The following is a 20,529-nucleotide window of genomic DNA, read 5'->3' on the forward strand; positions in this document are numbered from 1 at the left end:
GGGGGAGGGAAGATTGGGAAAGATTGTTTAGGATGTTGAACATATTAAACACATATGTTTATATTAACATATTAAACACATATATTTAATATGTGCTGTACCTTTTCAGAAGACGTGGTGAAAATTTTGAGGTCAGGAAGGAGGAGTCACCTCCTACTCTAATTATTATTTTAGAATTCATTAGACAGCAAACATTGTCTGGAGTGATGAGACGAACAATAACGCAGCTCTGCCAATCCTGTGGCTTTCTAACATGGGTCCTCACCTGGAAGGAGACTTCCCCATTCTGCAGAAAAAGGAGATAATGCTGTTTTGGACATTTTGTTTTGTCTCCTAATCTGGTCTCTTGTAAGTGTTACTGAGGTCACTTTTAAAAATGGGCTTTTAAAATGCTTCTTTTCATGATGTCTCATAGTTAAACTTCAGCAAATGAGTTGAGTGATAACAGGGGAGTTCTGGTCTGTTTTATGAGGCAATACTCTAGTTCCTGAGTGGGTGAACCAGGAGATCTTTCTCTTTTATATGGGAATTGGGTAATCACTGGGAAAAACAGAGTCATGCTCCTCTTGTTAGTGTACTGTAAGCTATTTAGAATAAAGTAGCTAGGCCCTCTCTAAATAATGACTTTCATGGAAATGCTGGTTCCTGAATTTTTGACCTTCAGGCAACTGGAATCACAGCCTGGTCCAGATCCAGCCTCCACAGCTGGCCAGCCTGGCTGTGGCTGCCCAAACCTCTGGATCCAAATGCTCAGGAGGTTAGAAGGTTAGAGATTTTTGCAACTCAGACTTTCTTCTAATTAGAAGTGAAATACCAAAAATAGTTTTTAGGGAAGGAAATGGAAGCCTAAAAGCAAAATGAAATTAAAGGTCAATCTTCAACTTAGCAGGCTGATGCAGAATGTGGATTTAATAACAAAAAAATCCATTCTGAGGAGGAAAAGAAAAAAAAAATCAAAATTACTAGGTAGGTAAAAGACAGAATGACTTAATATGTAACAGCATCCTCTGAAATATAAGGCAGGGGAAAAGTGTGAGTAAGTTGAATAGCTTAAAAAAAATAAATAGAGCTAATAGTTGAGAGGCACTGGAAGAGAGCTTGGCTACACTTGGAGGCATCTACAGTGAGGTAAAGCAGCAATGGAAAATTAAATATAATATAGAATCAAATTTTGACAATACAGTGGTTTTTAAAAGAACAAAGAAAGAAACCTGCTCTACAGAATTTAATTTGAAACATTCTTGCTTCCTTATAGCATTTAAGCAAACCCAGTACAATTTTGCAGGCACAGTTCAAACTAATCAGAAGATGATTTATTAGGTTTTTAAATATTTCTAGGTTCTTTTGACATTTTGATAATACTGTTTTCCATACCTTTACAGTTGTTAGTCCAGAGAGCTTTTAGATACCGAACCTTTAAGCAGGCTTTAAGTAAGACTGAAGCCAAAAGAACATCATTATTTACCTTTATTTTCCTTTAAGGACAATTCAATCTTCCATTCACAGTTGGTGCAGCAGCGTTAATAAATTCTGAATTCTCTGCATTCGAGACAAAGCTGTCATTGCTGCCCAATATTTTGGGCGATAGGAATTTCCCAGCTCTCAAGCTAAGCCACAGGCTGCAGCCTCATGAACATTTTTGCCGTGGCCTGTTAAACTTCCCTCCCGGTTCCTAGGCAGGGCAGATAGCCAGCGAGAAGTGATGAGTGCTTTTCATGGTAAGGAACAATACATGAAGACTTTCCAAATTAATTTAACATTTGCAAGGAATGCTGTTGGCTGCATCAATTTAAGATACGCTGGCAAGCAGGAAATTATTTTCCATGTAGATGATGTTTCTATCCCTTCCCCCTCCCCAGGACCCCTATGGTGAGAGGGAGGAAGAGAGGTTTTGTCTTTTAGTGAAATCTAATTGTGGTGTGCGGTTGGGGAGGGGAAGGGTCAGGGGAAGGCCAGCTGCACAAGCCTCCACATCAAGCTGCAAGACATCTCCCAGAAAGAGCCGATCCAGTGGCCCCACTGGCACCCTCCATCCCTGAGTCTCACCTTGGGGACAGGGTGGCCTCAGGGAAGGAGGTGGGAGCTGAGCTGGTGGAAAAACATTGCTCTCTGCTGTGGTCTCTGGAGAGAGGCTTTGGATCTCATCCTCTGCCCAGGCTAAACTCACTACAAACTGCCTACTATAGATGGTTCAGTTTCCTTCCTCTCCCCAAAGGGTCCTTCAGGCTTTGTTAATCAAACACACATCTTACAGTGCTGCTACGATTTGCCACAGTTTGTGAGATTTCTATTCCTGAGCAAAGTCACTGAACAGCCACCACAGACGTGGCTGCCATCTGTACAACAAGAAGGCTGGAGTACTTCTGGTGGCCAGGGTCTTAGGTGGGGGGATGACATGTCCTAACCTAAAAGCGAAATGGAAAGTAAGGTTAGATGGAGCTTTGCAAGGTGAAAACAGGAGAGGCTCAAAGAAGAGGAGATGTGCGCAGAAGGACCAAAGTATGGAAATTGCGAAGATCAAGTGTGAAATATCCCAGGAATTCTAGAGGCTGTTTTATGATGGATTTTATTTCTGAGCTGTATGGAAGCAATCCCATACTACAGCATTAGGGGTGACATAAAATTCTCAGTCAACTGAATCAAGAGTATTTAAGAAGTTATGAGGAAATCTGATGTGGAACTAATTAAAAAAAAGGATAATAATCAGAAAATAACTTACTGTTTATATGCAGTACATACCTTCCTTCTGTGCTTTGTCATGTAGAAAACACAGATCTCTAGATCCTATGTTATTCCTAGTCATCCATTCCCTGAAAATATCAACAAATATTACATAATCAGACAGAAAAGACCCAATTTCTAGACCTTAGCCCTTAATCTTATTTTCTCCTTTCTTACTACTATTCCTGTAATTCTTGTCCTTGTATTACTGCGATTGCAGTGCAGCTTTAAATAAATAAATTCTGTGCTCTCTCAAGAGCTTTACATTTAGTTCTTGGAGCCTGTGACCCACGAAAATTTCTTAAATAGGCAGCAGGAGCATCTCAATAGTAAGGGGAGAAGATCTAAAAACTTCAAGTTTAATCCAAATGTGCAGTCTGGTATGGGCATTTGCACACCTGGTTAAATCAGCCTTCAGTGAAACTGTGGGGCAGGACTTTTCACTCTTACTATGGTCACTTGTAATTGTTGAGGTTAGTGGAAAAAAACCTACTGAAAAGTGACATGCTTCATGTCAAAAAGTTCAGCCCTCTGAGTGACTGCAGGTTAGGGCTCAGACCTGCAATTGAGTTACTGCAGTTTAACGGGTTACCATGCATCAGCTAAGCTGCAGAAACAGTCCGTGTGTGTCCTCCTCGCCTTTGACAAATGTAAGGTGATTTGACTTAGCTTAATCTATTTTCATTGCAGGCTAAATTGAATTACCTCATATTTATGATGGGCTATAAGGGCACTCAAAGAGAGTTATCTGGGTTCAACTGATCTCTGGTAACTTGCTTAGCCATGGTAGCTTGGCTGTGGGTATAAACCCTGAGCCACCTTGTGCTCACAGGAGAAAGCTGACGTGAACTTCAGCGGACACAGATTTATAACTCCCGATGAAGTAGTTTGGGATGTAGTAAGCCATTGACGGAATGGCTGGAATTGGCTTTTAAAGGAATAGAGTAGCTGGCAGGGCACTTTCTTAATGGGTTTCTGATCCTGGAACATAGCTCCCTTCCACGGTCTTCAGAGCCTGTATTGGTTTGAGCTCCAGCAGCACAGAGGCTTGCTTGCCTTTCCTTTCTTCCTCAGGTTTTTTCAGGCAGACATTTGGGATAGAGCTGGGCTGATAGCTTTAACTCCCTGTGGGTTTTCTGTGAGGGTGCTTTGGTAGAGTAAATTAGTTTTAAATTTGGTTGTTCTACCATAACCTAAGTATTCTTAACTGAATTGTAAATTTAAATGTTAAGTGTTGCACTAAATGTTTAAATAATTCTAAAAGCACTTGGAGCATGGGATAAGTGCTGTAAAAATCTAAATAAATGAGTAAATTAGTTAACAGCATATGTGGTAATGCAAACTACTACATGCGTGCAAAGAGGAAGAGCTGTGCTTGAAATGGTTGCCAGAGCTTAAATTTCCTTGCTACATGCGAAACCTTTTCACATTAGCAGGGTGGTTTTTTTTCACGTTTAGCCTACTGTATAACTGGGAGAAGAAGATGAAGTTGGCAGTTTAGACTGTCAAACAGAGGTTTCAGCTCAGCAGTGAGGTTCAAAGAGATTAATTTGAACTCGGCTGTTTACGTTACTGATCTCGTACCATCTGGGTCTGTGGCATTAAGATGTCAATAGTACAACAGAATTTAACTAACAGTTTCATCATTGACATCATCTTTTGAAGGTACAGATGATTGCCTCCTTATGTACTGGGACATACATCTTTAGGACATGACTCTTTGTATGCTTTCATCCAGGAGGGAGAAGAAGGAGAGGGAGGTGGGGAGGGAGCCTTGAAGTGAAGCTAATTAGAAAATGTCCTAGTATGTTAAGTGGTTTATTTAAGTACGGTCCAGCAAAAAGGTGCCAATTTCCACATGGCACAAAAAGCTGTATTTTTTCTTTTTCTCCAGGTTACCCTTCTTTCTTTCAACTGGCACCAAAACAGAATAGCTAAGGTAATAATAAACTGTCCTATGTTCAGTGGCATTATTATTTTTAATGGTTCAACTGTTGAATGGAGTAGTGAAGCCTCTTGGAAGGGCAGGAAGAGTTGATAATGGAGTTTCTTCCACACACCCCTTGCCCTCGCCCAACTCCATACAATAATTATTAATCAAAGGTAGCTGAAATGTCTTTCTCTGAGGCTCTTTTGGTAACTCCCTTGGTCCAACGTAGGCCATATTACGTTCAGACTCAGTTAAGATGTCATTGACCTGGCAGGCTGATCACCAGTGTTCTTAAAAGGGCAGGAAAAGAAGGGATGGGAATACTAAAAAAATCCTAACATGCATCTGGCTTAAGGACTTGAAAAATTATTTCAGTGGGAGAGATGATGTTATTAATAAAGCCTACAGGGTTGATCCCTTGTTGAACGGGCTTTGCTACTGTCCCTCGTTGCTGAGGGGCATGGTGGGAGATGCATATGAACAGGGGGATGATAACCTTTAGGGGAAAATAAGTAAAGCAACACCTAAATGTGAAATGGTTTTGCTTTACAAAATAATGATACAGCAAATTTTGACTTAAGTGTTCTCTAAAAGCCCCTTTCCCCTGTGCTGTAGTGATGGCTGTACCCCCTTGAAACCCTGTGCCTTTGAAGGAAATCACAATGTAATCCTTTGGTTCGGCACGTATTGTCCCTTAATGACAGGCATTACATTTGCACAGTACCATAAATCAAAGCTAGAGGCTGTTTTAAATAGGCTGCAGATGCATGTGGATGTTGGCTCTCTAAGTGGCACTTTGCTGAAGAAAGGAGGGGGGAGCTATCCCACCGCTGCGGCTCCAGGTAGAATAGGGGCAGCAGAGGGGATTCCCATTTCCACAGTATTTTCACTTCACCTGGGATTTAGCTCTACATGAAGACCTGTTTAGCAGAAGGAAATGCTTTTTGACTACGACCTCTGAAGGGCTTAATTGGGTTTTAACTGTTCCTATTTTTCCACTCCATGTGGGAGTCTGGAGCTCTGTTTACAAGGTGTGTCATATCCTCTCAACCCCAGAGTCCTTTTCCCCCTCCTTTCTTTTTATGTTCTGGACAAATAGGCAGAAAGATACTTTTAAAGTGAATGTGCATAGAAAAACCCACAATTACTGTCCCTGATTTCACTGTGAAAACTTTACAACAGCTGTACTGAAAAATCTTCCCCTACCCCTCCTACTCCTTCTAAGAGAACGAAAAAATCCATCAAATTAACACATCAATGAGTTGATTGTAATCTCCAGGGTTCAGTGTAGCACTTTCTAGCCTCTCAGACAGGAGGCCAGCATGATTTATCAATGCAAACCTAATAGCATCAATATGAATCTAACTAAAAATCAATATTTCATTACCAAATTGTTAGTGAGAATGAAGAAAAATTGCCAGAGTCAGAGCATTCTCTAGGGTAGGAGCATCTGGAGTTCAATGTGACAAGATGAGTGATGCATGACTCGGGGCCTGGGGAAGGACACTGGGAGGACAGGCCACTACGTAAGGCCGAAGACTCACGAAGAAAGCACTTACTTTTTTTTTTTTTTAAAGCTTTCTCTAAGAAGAAAGAAAATGTCTGAGAAAGAAAAAATGGAAGGCATGCTGCTATTTACTAAAACTGATGCAAAGTAGCTCAAACAACTGAATCTGAACAGATTAGTTTCTGCTGCGGACACCTACGCAGAACTGGTCTTCACAGGAGACAAATGGGGAAAATAAATTCGGTGGTCCAGATCCTGATTTCAGCTACAAAGGACAGAAATTTGTAATAGCGTGCACTGTGGAAATACTTTGGTTTTATATCCCCAGTAGCCGAAATTGGATTTGGTAGACCTTACTCTGGATTTTCTGAAATTTCAGATTTGTGGTGTGTTTCTGTAGATTGCAACTGAAATGTAGACTGAAATCTGATATCAAGAAGGCAGCAGTACTCAAAATACTGTGTTCGCTTAAAATGCATCCTAGTAATTAATGTGCTTCTTATTTAAGGAAACAGATCAAGAACTGCATGGAACAGTGCCAAAAATAGATTCGAAGCATAACTTTATATCACATTATATCATAGGTCTATTCTGCAGCATGGTAAGATCTTACATACAGAACTGTGGAAAAATAAAGACAAAAGCACTGGAATGTAACGGTGATTTGAGATTCTCAGACAGCCTTGTTTTACTCAGCTTCAACATATATTGGCGGATCATGGTTGGAGTTTGTGTGTCCTGGTACCTTTTGTTCACTTGGGGTATTGGAAAGTTATTTGAATATAGAGCAGCTGCTGTACTGTTTAGCACCTGTACCTGTTTGGGTTGGAAATGACCATACCGTGGGATTCATGGAACCCTCAATATTTGTCTTTTTATGCATCCTGTGGTCTTCTGAGGGGAAAAGTAGGAGCCATTCTGTGACCCGTAAATTTACAGCTTCTGGAATCAGGTTATGGGTGATCCTCTCAGCTTTTAGCTTTTGAAGAAAAAACTTTTAGTTTGGGAAAGAAGGGTGAAAAAGTGCATTGGAAAGGCTTGGAAACCAGGAAGAAAGCATCATGTCTCCCAGACTACTTTGCAAAGAAAACAAATTACTGGTTACTCTTCTCATATTTTAATTTAATGGAGACCTGCGATGAACAGTCCTGAGGTTTCTCTAGTTCTTCTGTGTCCTCATTTGGCTAAGTCTACTCCAGATGGCTCAAGTAAACTCATTCCTGCTTCTTTTTTCCTTTTTTTTTTTTTTTTTTTTTTTTTTTTAAGAGGGAGAGAGAGAGAGAATTTCCAGGTTAGTTGAACTTACTGCTCAGAATAAAATTTCTCCTAGCCCCTGTGTTTCTAATTCTGGCAGTCTGTGATACATCACTAATCTCTAATTCCCTTACTCCCTAGGAACTGTCATTATTTTATGTATTGACTAATACAGTTGTCTCAGGGTAAATTTCCCCTGAAATCGAAGTTTACTTCTTCCATTAGAAGTGAAGCCTACTCCCTTTTATAAATGACAGACTCCTTTTATAACTTTGCATGTATTGGAAGCAGTCAAACTAGAAATGTATGGGGGTTTTGTTTGTTTAATGTTTTTGTTTTTAATGAGGTATTAACTGTACTTTAAACTGAGCAAATTGGAAGGCCAAATACCTACTCAATGATTTCAATTTTTTTTCTGATGAGAAAAATCTGATGAGACCTGAAGGCATCAGCAAATAGAAAAGTTAGTGTCTGTGTTATCAGGAATGCCTTAAAGGCATTAATGCCAATAAAAAGGTTCTACTTTGTTTCCATTAAGACTTTACGTAGGCTCAAGCACTCAATGGGTACAGTATTTTATTTAAATTTAGAGAAATTACAACAAATACTTTGCAATACAGAAAGTAAACTCATTGTTTAAGTAGGCATGCCCTTTTAACTGAAAATACCCTTAAATAAATTCTAAATGAAAAGTCATAAGCAATACCACCCCATCCACCATCCCAAGCAGTCCAACAAACTTTGAGGGGTAAATCAGTTTCTAATTTGTATGGATTCTTCTCTCATGGTTTCCATTTCATAGCCCTCTTCCTTTATAATAGCTGTTCATGCCTCTCTGCAATAATTGCAATAAGTTTTAGTTTCTATTGTATTTTAGAATTTGAAATGGAGCCTCTTGGATGTATAAATATAAATGAATTATTGGTGGAAAAATGGAGACAGTAACTTTACTTGCATGCAGAGAGTAGATGGGAACAAACATAAGATAGAAATAAATCAGGAAGCTTATTTTTATTTATTAAGAATTTTCATCTTTTTTAATTTGTATGTCTCACTTTCTATTGGTACTGTTCCTTCTCATACATGTTGAAGCTTTTCTTTTACTTGAAGTGAGTTCAGAACTGAGTGACACCTTTGCTGCTAGAGAACAGCTTGAAAACAGAAGACAAGATCCAATCAGACAGACTAATTAGGGTACCCAGTCAGGATAGAGCCTTGAATATTCACTGCACTTTTTTTGGAAATACAGTACTGTGCAAATCCTTGCACTCAAGCTGATTGATACCATCTGCCAGCCAATCATCCTTAGTGATCAGTGGGAAATAACTAAAAACGATTAGAAAACTAACATCCATAACAGTTTCAGGAACTGCTTAACTTAAAAAAACACCCTTAAATAAACAATCTTGCATTAGAAAGTGTAGAGCATCTTGATTGAAAGACTGAATTTTATGGCAGTACCTTGCATAATCATTTGCTTCAGGTTTGCAAGGGGAAACTTCATTCAGAGGTCAGATCACAGAGGCTGAGCAATAATGGCGAATGGTAGAGGACAGCCATGAGAATGGAAGAAAAACCACTCCTGTTTTAGTCGTGGAACTTAAAAGCAAAACCAAAGTGGATTGCTTTTGCTGTTTGGATGTTGTTCGTCTGTGCTTAGCAGGTGCACTGATTTCCTAGATGCATCACAAACTGGGTGGCTCTGTAGGTGTGCCCTGATCAGGTGTCAGCGGGCAGTCAGAAGAGCACCTTCTGCCTGTGCCTCTGGGCTGCCTGAGTTCTTCATTTGTCTGGGTAGGTATAAGAACACGTGCTAGTTCTGAATTCAAATATTAGTATCAAAGATGTGTGATGAAAGTGTGACCAATTAAACTGTAGGCATTTTATTTCTCATTACACTGGCAATGCATCTTCTGCCTACCTTCAACACATTTTTTTTTGACACCATTGTGTAGACCAAGCAAGTATGGAAGAATTATTTCCTATCCTTACATTGGCTTCAAAACAGTCCAGTTATGGCTGCTGTCACCCTTTTCAGAGACATTTGAACACTTGACATTTTTGTTCCTGTGGATGTGCACAGAAAATAAATACTGGCCCTGTATCAGAAATGAACTGAAAGATGGATTGATATTCCTGTTACAACTCTGAAATTTGGGGGGACATAAGGCTTTAACTGAGATTTTTTCTTTTGATTGAGCTAGCAGAGCTAATATCAGAAAATGTAGGGAAGCACCCATTTAGTAGTAATGGCTAATCATAGATATTGAAAGCTATTATGTGACTAACAGACATGCCGTGCAAGGGGTAACTTGTAGTCACCCAGCTCATTTAACAGTTGTTATCTGCTTTCATACCCGTAAACAAAAGCAGGGTTCAAATCACTGAGTTTGTTAATTTTCATTCCCCAATTCATTCTGTAATGCTTGGTGGAAAGTGAATGGACCTTCTGTTTTCTAATGCTTTAGTGTTATGCTTTCAGCTCCTTGAAATCAGTTTTTACTTCTGTTCTCTTGCTTTTTTGAATCTTTTTCTCTCACTTACATCCTGTTCTCTTCCCCATCATCCTATTCCCATCATCCTGTCACCTCTTTTTATATTCCATGTTCCTTCCAACCTCCTCAGTTTAGATTTTTGTTTTATACCTTCCAGTTCACTCACAGTTTTGTCCTTGTTAAATTCTTGGTATTTTATCTTGATTCCTTGATTCTAACAAGCAATATCTGTGGTTCTCTAACTCACCTTTCAGTGTTGCTTGTGCAGTGGGTAAGCAAAAGGCCAGATGAGAAGCTTATTCTCTATAATGAGTATACTTCATGGTATACTTGATACAGTCCTTGATAAGACTCTTTTACAGTAGGAGTAGCTAAGTAGTAGCTAAAACATTGTGTTCTCTGAAGAATAAATCTTTGGTTCACTGCCAAGTTCCTGTTTGATTATAAAGAAATTGGAAAGGGACATCCATCCAGGTCTAATAAAGCAATTGTTCATTTCTTTTAGGAAAAAAATGAGGAGAAAAAGGTTATTAGAGTAGCTGATACATTTGGCATTTTATGTATTTATTTGCATATCTGCAAGCCTTGTGGGTAAAATAGACACCTGCTAAATGTATGGTGTGACTGATGGTAAAAATGGATTCTTTTCACAGGTTTGTTCTTTACAACCAAGCGGGCTTAAGAATTTTGCTATTTACATAACACAGCATAAATTGTTTCACAGTAAATCTGCTTAGCAACTTTATTTATGGAAGAATGACATGTGCATTTTCTATGACACCTAATACTTTGGGTCTTTATTTTGATAAAATTGTTGTTTTACTCCCTTCTCCCCCAATTATTTATAGTTAAGATCTGGTTAGGCACTTTGTCTGAAAGGTAAGTTTCAATAGGATTCTGTTATAGTGTAGAATTTTGTGTTTGAAGCATTAATGTGTGGCACTTCTATGCAATGCTTTTTATTTATTCTTTTCCTGTGTGTTTCAGATGCAAAATAACATGAGATTTGGCCTTTTAAAAGTATTTAATTGCTGGGATGGTGAATCTGTCATGAAAAATCAGGACACTTTTATTATTTTGGCTCCAGACACTGTTTTCTTCCCAGTTTAGACATACAACCGTGCTTCCAGATCTCCTCTCCATTGGCGTATAATAGGTTTATTATTTGTATTGTGGCAAGATGCAGGGTTCACATTTAGGGTCTGGTTGGGGTAAGCATGGAAAAAAATAAATGAAAAGACATTAATTCCTGATCTCTCTAGTCTGACCTGGGGAAAATCTTTGCCTTTTCTTCCTATGTGCTTCATAGTTACTGCTGAACTACAGTCGGGGGATGCACTTCAGAGACTTCCTTGTGCAAACCTCACTTGGAAGAACAAATTCACACTAGAAGCAGCTTTTCCAGCACCATCGAGCCTTCTCTTCTTCCTGCCCTCTCCGTGGGCAATTGGCTGATGTGTGTGTACATACAAGCACCCACTCACCCACCCCCACACGCATGTTCTCCCCAGCTTGTTCTAGCCCAGAAATGTCTTTTTTTTTATATATATACTTATTTGCCTTTTCTTTCTACCTCCGTGCTTTCTAGCAAGTTTCTCTTTGTGTCTGTGGCAGGTCACTGGATAAGTTAACAGTGGTGCTTTTTGGTGGTATGAGCTGATGTCCTTGAATTGTTCTGTTGAACTTGGTTTTGCTATTTGCTCTTTTGACATGAGATGGCCTTTTCCAAGAGATCTCTAGGTCTTTAGTGGGTAGCTACCTCCTTACTGATACTTTGCGTACCTGTAATCAGGGATGCCATATCCTCTGGAGTACTGCAGGAACTGAGTTCTGCCCAAGAAATTATTCATGAAGATTTTCCAAGCTGCTCAGAGCTTCAGCTGGAGATAGTAGTGGAAATGCTGTGCCGAGAACAGCCTCTGAGCACTCTAACATGGACTAGAAGGGTTGTTCTTCTTTCCTTCTACCCCATTCAAGTCTTACCTCTTTTTTAAATCTGGGTTTTTATTTCTTTAATATGTTTACTCACCAACAGGGCCTATTCTACAAAAGAAAGGGATTCTGTCAGAGGCTTCTTTTTCCTTGAGAGTGTGAATTAACCAGTGCTAAGCTCAGTGCTGCTCTGTTTGCATTACTGCATGTAGCCAAATGATAAACTTAGAAGCCAGGCTGCTTCTTTAGTCCTTCTAACCCACAGTCAGCTGTAGGACTACTTGCTTGAGGCAGGTATGGCTACGTGGTTACATGGATCACAGTGAATGAAGGCCTTGCTAGTTTGCTGCACTTTCTAGCTAGTTTATATGGTTGTAACTTCTTTGCTTCTATGTGGAGTTTAGCATGGAGCAACAAATTGCACTGTGCTGTCTTTGGGTAAAGCCACTCGTACTGATGGAGGTGTAAGGGTGGACCCTGCATAGAGAAGTCTCATTTCTGACTTCTGTGGTTCAGGTAAATGATTTATCCAATATCACTGCTTAGTGGACTGGAGGGGAAAGCTCAAGATTTCTGTAACAGAACAATATTTAATATTCTCATCTTTGTGGTCTTAGCAATGCGGCATGTAAGGGCGCAGGGTAAAGAGGAATATGCACTTCCAATTCTACAGATAAAAAAAAAATTTAAGGGCAAAGTATCTTTAACAGACCCATTAACTGACAAGAGGATTGGATGGTTTGTTGCTCTGGAGATAAGGTGCTAGTCTAAATTTCAGAGGTACTCAGTGCAAGTTACAATTTTTGCCCCTATTTTCTGTGTTAATTTAGGCATGTCACTTTAACCATAGTGTTAACCACCTCAAATACTATTTTCTCTGTGGCAGCACTGCATAGCCTGGAGCCGCTTTCTTTATCACAATTAATATTTGTTCGCCTTGTAGAAAGCAGTTCATAGGAAAGACAAATATCTTTCCTTTTCTCTTAATTTACTGGCTTCTACAAAACTCTGACTAGGAGTCCAGGGGTACAGGAGTAGGACGCCATGTACAATGCTGGGGATACATTTTCTGTAGAGAGAGAATACCTATCAAAAACAAAATGAAAAAAACATACATGCCATATTAGTAAGACACTGCTGCAGGAGGTGATTTTGTGGTGTAAGCATCATGTCTAAAATATTTACTGTCCTTGTGGACACAAGTTAAAATTTAGGCAGAATTGACTTAGACCTCCACTCCTGAGTTGCAATAAACCACACATATGTGTTCTTTGCAGATTTAAAATGTGAAGCATGTTTAGACATGGCATGGTGCTTGTGAGAGAAAACATACAGTGGACTATAGAAGATACAGACTTTGCACCAGATATTTCCCCCCTCTGCTTCTCCTTGTAATCAGGCAGTTTTCTGGCCACAGAATGCACAAAGTGTTTTGAAGTGAAAGTCACTATCTAGGTACAGAAATATGGAAGCATTGCTTGTGTGAAGAATGGTTATGAAAAAAAAGGCAGAAACCCCTAATGTACTCTGGTATCTATCTACTTAGCTCCAAATTCAAAATGAGGGAGGGGAAAAAACCCCTTTAAATTCATCTTAATAAGATGACCATAAGTTGGCAAGTCTTTATTTTTATTACTCTGTCTACTCCAGCATCCTCAGATAGGAGTCAAATTGTTGGCACAGAAACATCCACTTTTCTTGGTCTTGTTCCACTCTGCTTCCAGTATTAGCTTGAGGACTCTATACAGGATTAATCTAAAGGGAGAAAAAAAGCATTAAGCAAAGCAATAAAGATAATTAATCTAAGTTTGAAAGAGATATTTTCCCCTTCTTCTGCCATTCCTTTGCTACAAATGTGCAAACATTTTTCCCTACAGTGGGAGGCTGAGAGGTGCTATTTGCTTTACTGGAATATAGCTTCCCCCCATCATCTCCTCTCCACTCTGTTTGCCCCAGTCTTAAGGGCTGTCATCAAGGACTGCCTTATATGTTACTGGAGTTCACTGTTGTTTCAAGCTAATCTCGGATATCAGCTAAAGCCGTCAAATCAACCATGTGCAGCTGTGCAGTGAGTCTGGGAGGACTCCACTCCAAGTTCCTCAGCCTTTTTAATTTTTATCTTTTGGTCTTGTTTTGTTCATGACATATTTATGATCAGTGGGGTTGAGATTAAAAGTCTTTATGTACATACATGCAAAAATCAGTGCTATACTTTTTTTTTTCTTTTAATGATATTTCATTCCAACAAGCTCTTTCTATCTAGCCAGGGTTCTGCTTAATTAGATATTTAAATGATTGGAGCAATGCTGTTTCTTTAACTCCTAACTGCGACAAACACATACGAAACATACTGTTGGCGGCATTTAATCAACAGCAGTCAATTTATCATTTTCACAGTTTTAGTGAGTGGTTATGAATCACTAAAATCACAGGTATTGTAGATGCAGCGTTGTGGCACTATCATTAACAAATATACAGTGCACAGAGGGATGACTTGGTAATTGAGTGGGACTAATAAGAATACATCATTTAGCTGTGTGTGACAAACTGTGCCTCAAAACACAACCATGGAAAATTCACGTTTTGCTTAATAAATAAATTACACAGCCAATGTATTATACATAATTTGTGTCCTCATGGATTTGAATGATATATAATGCATGGTCCAAGTCATTTATTTATTAAGACTAACTATATATATTGTAGGTGGGGAATTTTAAACTCTAGAGTAAGACCCGCATAGGTAACTGTTACAACTGCTGAGTTTGATTGGGCAGCAAATGAGGCTGTGCATTTGGGGAGCTGCAAACACAGGCAAGTGTTTCTAATGTTACAAGCTCCACTGTGTTTATAAACTTCACTTTCCTCCATTAATTTGAGGGATAAGAGAAGTAAAGCTGAAGCTTCACTGGAGAGGTTGGTTGTATGCTACTTATTCAGTGAAGGAAAACAAAGTATTTCCTCAATAAAAAGGAAATACTGATTGAGACAAGGAGCATTGCTGCATTGGGGTAATAACCAACGCTCTGTAATGTTTTGGAAGAGGCAGTTTTATACCTGTGGACATCTAGTCCTGTTGCCCAGCTCAAAGAAGACAGTAAATAAAAAAACTTGATTCTCTTGAGCATCTTGGAGAAGCAGTAGAAGAATATTTGACCTACCGATGCTTTCAAAATAATTTTCAATGGGTTCCCTAAAGTTTTTCAGCTGACATGCTGTGTAGCTGGCCTATAGCATTTTGTTTCAAGACTTTCACAAATCTCTACTTAAACTACTGTTTCCTCCAGATTTGTCTAATTTTTCTTCTAGTGTCTAACAACTCTGATTTCATTTCAGGAGTATCCATTTGTCTTCTTCTACCTAGTTGACTGTAGTATCTTGTAGGACCCTTAGAGCATTTAAATTTAAATACATTCTGGAAAAGTCATCTTTTAAAATGAAAGTGTTTTTATTTTAAAATATCATTGCTGCTGTGAATCTCCAATTAAAAGGAAAAAAATAAGCACTAAATAAATAGCTCTTATTAGCTTGCATTGAACAGCATCGAACAACCATTATTTCAGGTTCACATTGAACAGTATATGTAGAGTCAACAACTTCCACCTTGAGTTTCCCTTGAAACATTACCTATAGACTGCATAAATCTGCATGTAAACAGGCTTTTACAGGGAGACTAGAATGGTCCTTTTTCTGACATTGGTGGAAAATGTTGGCTTACTAAAAAGAATATGCTGTATGGAACCGCAAAGAGTAGCCTAGACTAATCTGCGAAAGGGCGAAATACTAGCTTTGAGAATACTGTCAAGACTGATTTCTCAGTGGTTAATTATAAAAAAACCCACCACAAAACAAAAAAACCCCTTTCTTTTCTTACTCCAGAACCAAGTTAGTGATTTTTTTGCTTTTTTGCATGAAACCTTGCCATGACTTAAAGTTGCAGAATCTATATCCAGATCCAAATTTCTTTGGCACTGAAGAGGTGTCTGAGATTTCTGTTCTACATTTGGGAAAAAAACCCCAGATTTAACTCTTTCTTTGAATCAGGTTTTGGCTTAAACTTAAAACAAACTCCCCAAGAGGAAACCTTCTGTGAATTTGCTTTGAGCAAGCCAAGACTGAGATTCACTCAACATACAACCTTGAGCTAATGCAGATTTGCAGGCAGCAAGTAGGCAAAAGTTGATCATTTCAGGTAAATTCTCTTTCAAGTTTAGGATATTATTATGCTTAGAATTTTAAGTGAACTGAAATATTGAAAGCTGGATAAAGGAAAAACAAAATGTTAGAGAATCAACTTGCCTCACTGGGCATAGTTTCCTTTTTGGAACTGCAAAACAATGTGTACCAAGTTTTGAATCCTACCTGATAGGCGACATTCCGCAGCATGTTTAACATTGTCTTGGATAGTGCTTGCTTAGCTGCTGCTGAGGTCCAAACTCGGTATATAATGCTTCACATAAGGAGGTCTGGTAGCTGTCAGCTCTTCATTACTTGTTTCATCCTTGAATATCATCCTAGGAAGATGTTCAGTGCAGGTAATTTCTCCTTTTTTAAAAATTTATTTTTGGTCACTAAACTGTGATTACTTCAGCTGAAGCTTTTCACAGCTGAAGGGATAGCAGAGACGTGGTAACATCCTACCATCTGCTTGCTCAAAGAGCACCGCACAAGGGGAAATACCTTAATATCTAAGAGAATATAAAAAGTGAAACCAATGAGAAGCTTAAACCTATCGATCCACTGTAGAGTATGACTAAATGGATAACACGAATTTTCTAACTTCCCAGAAAATAAGAGCACAGGGCCTTTGGGAATTTCACAGCCTGCTGCATATTGTATCAGCCCATGGATGTCGTTGATTTGTTTTCTTCAGCAGGTTTGTAGCTTATTTGAGAGAAGCCTTTTCATCTTTTGGGGTCAAGATGATCTTACAGTTGGTTGTGTAGCTGACAATTTAAATTCAAATTGAAGCATGACTATATTTGTCAATAATTCAGTACAGACTCTAGCCACTAACTCTTCCCTGATTTGTCTCATCAATGCTTTGGTGTCTTTCTTTTAGCCCTCCTGTAATCTTTTCTTTTTTTTTTTTTTTTTTTGTCTTTGCTAGAAAGCCACCAGACCTGAAACTTCTAAAGAAATGCTACTAACTAGCAGTTATCTTAAAATCTTTCATTTGAGGAGAAAGAGCCAAAGTGCTAAATTTTTACATCTCCAAAACACATCAGTGGGAGTACTGCACATAGTGACCCCTTAGCGAACACCAGCCTGGTGTTCACAGGCAGTGGGGCTGGGTTACAAAAACCCTGCATGCCTTGGCACTACATATGGTCTGTGGGTAAATGACTACAGTGGTCCCAACTGTCCGTGAAAGAAATGAGTGAAAACGTAGCATGCCAGTAAACTTATTTCACCTTTTTTATTGGTAATTTTTGGACAGCTTTCAGCAGCAGGGTAGGCTGCATCTGTCTGCTTCTTCCCAACTCTACTCAAAGAAAATAGTGAGACTCAGGGTAAGACATGGAATTAATTGCAATGCATCGTCCCCTCTTTTAATGCTTGTAACAAGCCAATGAGCACTGAAAGGACCCTTGGTATAATAATGTGTAAAAAAAAACACTGATTAAGGCTGCTGGGTAATAAAATGTCCTTGGTATAATTTGAGTCATTTCTCTTTGTGGTTCTATTATTAACCCTACAAAAGCCAGTCGCTTCATTTTGCTACACTGCCTTGTTAGTCTAGCCTTTCTGATCCCCCAGAATTAAACCTATGCTAACAGGACTGCAAGATAAAAATGCAGGCACAGGGATGGTTAGGCCCCTGCGGTCACTGAGATAAATTAAATAATTTAAATTGACCTAGGGGCCTGTGTGTAGAATAATCCTCCACTTAGATGACCCAGTGATTCTTAACTCATTTCTAAGTCTGTATCCAGTCAATGTGAAAGTGTTAATGTTCCTGTATCACAGTACACTGATTACACTTATCTTTTTCATACCCAATAACCAGAGACAATGATTATATTATTCATAAGATATTTTTACCTGAAGTAATAAAGCATGCAGCTTTAGTTATTATTTCCTAATCTTTTTTTTTTAAACGGTACCTTTTTCTTCAGCCCCAGGGATAACCCTACAATTTATATTAAAAAACATTCTTCCCTTGCACACCTTTCTTTTTTTATCTCTGTCTATGCTAAGCTGGTATAATTGTATCAGCAACGTCGTGTTTATGTGAGCATTCTTGTACCTTTTTGGGTATACTATCCCTGTAGGGCTGGCCAAAACATCCTTTCTTTTTAAATTGAAAAATAAAATTGGAGAGGGTTAATGTGGGAGAAAGAGGCTTATATCAGCACGTCTTCTCTTACCTTAATCAGGTAATACACAAGGCAAAAATAGTCTGACATGTCCACAAACAGTTACTGTGCTGCCCCGCCATATGCTGCCCTAGTGTTCCAGATGGACGGAGAATCTGTGAAAGTCATGTTTCATGAGCATTCCCTTCAGGCTCCCGGGAACCTCCAGGACACAGCTGGAGAGATGTATGCACACACCAGTGCGGCAGTGTGGGGGGGCATGTGTGTACGTGTGGGAGAGAGAAAGAGCATAGATGTTTGGTAGGCAACGAGACCAGTTCTAAATAATTCTTAAGACAACTAAAGGGTGGGGGGAGTGAGGTGGAAATCTTGCATTTGAATTCACGTGACATGCCAAGAAAATTTCTGAGTGGGATTTCTAGAACTCATTTGCCCTCAAATTCACCAACTTGTGAGACTTTATTTAATTTCTAGGGGTGACTCCACATATTATGCCACAGAAAGAGGGTACAAATGTACAGGCAAGTGATGAATGGGTCTATTCCCTGTCCCAAATAATCAGACAGGAAAACAATTATTTTTCTGCATCTTTGCTCTCTAGTGTTCCCCGTAGTAAAAGTATTTCTGACCCAAAAGCTAAGGGCAAACAGAAAGTTCCCAATCTTTCTGCAAGGCCATCAATAAAATTTGGGTTTACATTTACTTAGAAACATCCCACGTTTTTTCTCTCCTGGGACTTTCAGTTGTGTTTTAAAGTCTAATTAATGTTCTTGAATCAGACACTGCAGGAAGATTTTTATCTGGCTATAGATATTTGAATATAGGTTGTATTTAACACGGCTGTTAAGAGTTGTTTGTTCTGCTGAAATCTACACATGACTGAGTTAGAATTAGCCAAAACATGACTAGAAACCTGACCATTAATCTGTGTGTCCCTGAGAGCATGTGGCAAAGAGCTTGAGCCAGCCCTTAGTGCACCCCCACTTCTTTAGATGCTGTACCTGCCCCCCCTGCTCACCCTGCAGGTGGGCCAAGGAGGTCTGCTTTTCACCCAGCAGGACCTTTCCCTTTTGCTGTTTTATTTCCTTCTTTCTGTGCGTGAGCACTTGGACTCCGTCTTTGCCTTCCAGCAGGAGGGCAGCAAGTCAGGGGAAGGTGTGCTCCTCCATCTGCCTTCCCCTCCCAGCTGTGCTGCAAGACGAGGCAAGTGAAACCCTAGTGAAGTGAAACCCCGGTCTTATCCTAGATGGCCCCATACATAAGCATGGGAGTGCTTGGTTGCTGCTGTACATAACCATGTTTCCAAGTATAGGGCTACATCCTCCTTTCATCACAGGTCTAAATTTATAGGCAGAGGGCTATCTATAGGAAGCTACAGACGTGGTTGGAAGACATCCACATCTTTCACTAAGGTTAAGCTTATAGTTATTTCCTATGATGCACTCTTAAGTCATATAATTTTCTGGAAAATAGTGAACCACATTGATGGCCATGACATTAAATTAAGTTTGAGCTAATTGAAATTTCATAGCCAAAAATAAGTCTTTTGTTGAAAAATTCTCAGCCAACTATATTCTTAACCAGTACCATAACATACAAAAACATACAGTTGTTGAGTGACTTGGTGCCAGCCCTTACCACTGTGCATAGTCTGGCCTTTTCAAATGACAGTGTTTTTACAGCTGATGTTAACCCAAAGGCAAAACACAGAATAAGTTCTCTGTATTATGCAGATAATCGGTGATGTTTGTGTGGTTATGTTCAACATGGGTGGCCTGATTGACCACTGCAAGTTTCTGTATAAACTGCAGAAAAAAAGAACATGAAACCCTGCCCTGAAAGATAGTTGTTGCCTTTCCAAATTAAAAAGTAGAATAAATCTACTAAAATACATCACTTAAAACAACCACCTGCAATTTCTGTCATGCAGAGGTACTCACAAAGCTCTTATTCATGGTTGGAAGGTGACTCTCTGGACTTTTTAGGTAAAAATGCTTCTGTGCACAGAGAATTTATATATTTTTACTTGGCAGTGAGCCCACACATCCAGATTCGCACTAGAAGTAACCAAGTCTTACTCAGGTTTTAGGTGGCACTAGGAGAGCTCTGTGCATCCCACAACCTCCCCTCCTTTTCTGGGAGGATGGTGCTGGTGGCAATGGCAACTCGTGGATGGCTTCTTACTCTCCGTGGGGGAAACAGCCCAAAGTGAGTTTAAAAAACCATGCCATAAAAGCTCTAGTTCAGAGCGAAGGGAAAAGCTTGGTCAGTGAGGCAGAGGCTGGTGAGAGAGCACTGCATGTTGGCATTCATTTTGGCTGTGATGGCCCTGAGGGCATCTGTGAGAGACCGAAATGTCATATGACTGTC

The sequence above is a fragment of the Strix uralensis genome, chromosome 1, assembly GCF_047716275.1.
Source record: "Strix uralensis isolate ZFMK-TIS-50842 chromosome 1, bStrUra1, whole genome shotgun sequence".
NCBI lineage: Eukaryota > Metazoa > Chordata > Aves > Strigiformes > Strigidae > Strix > Strix uralensis.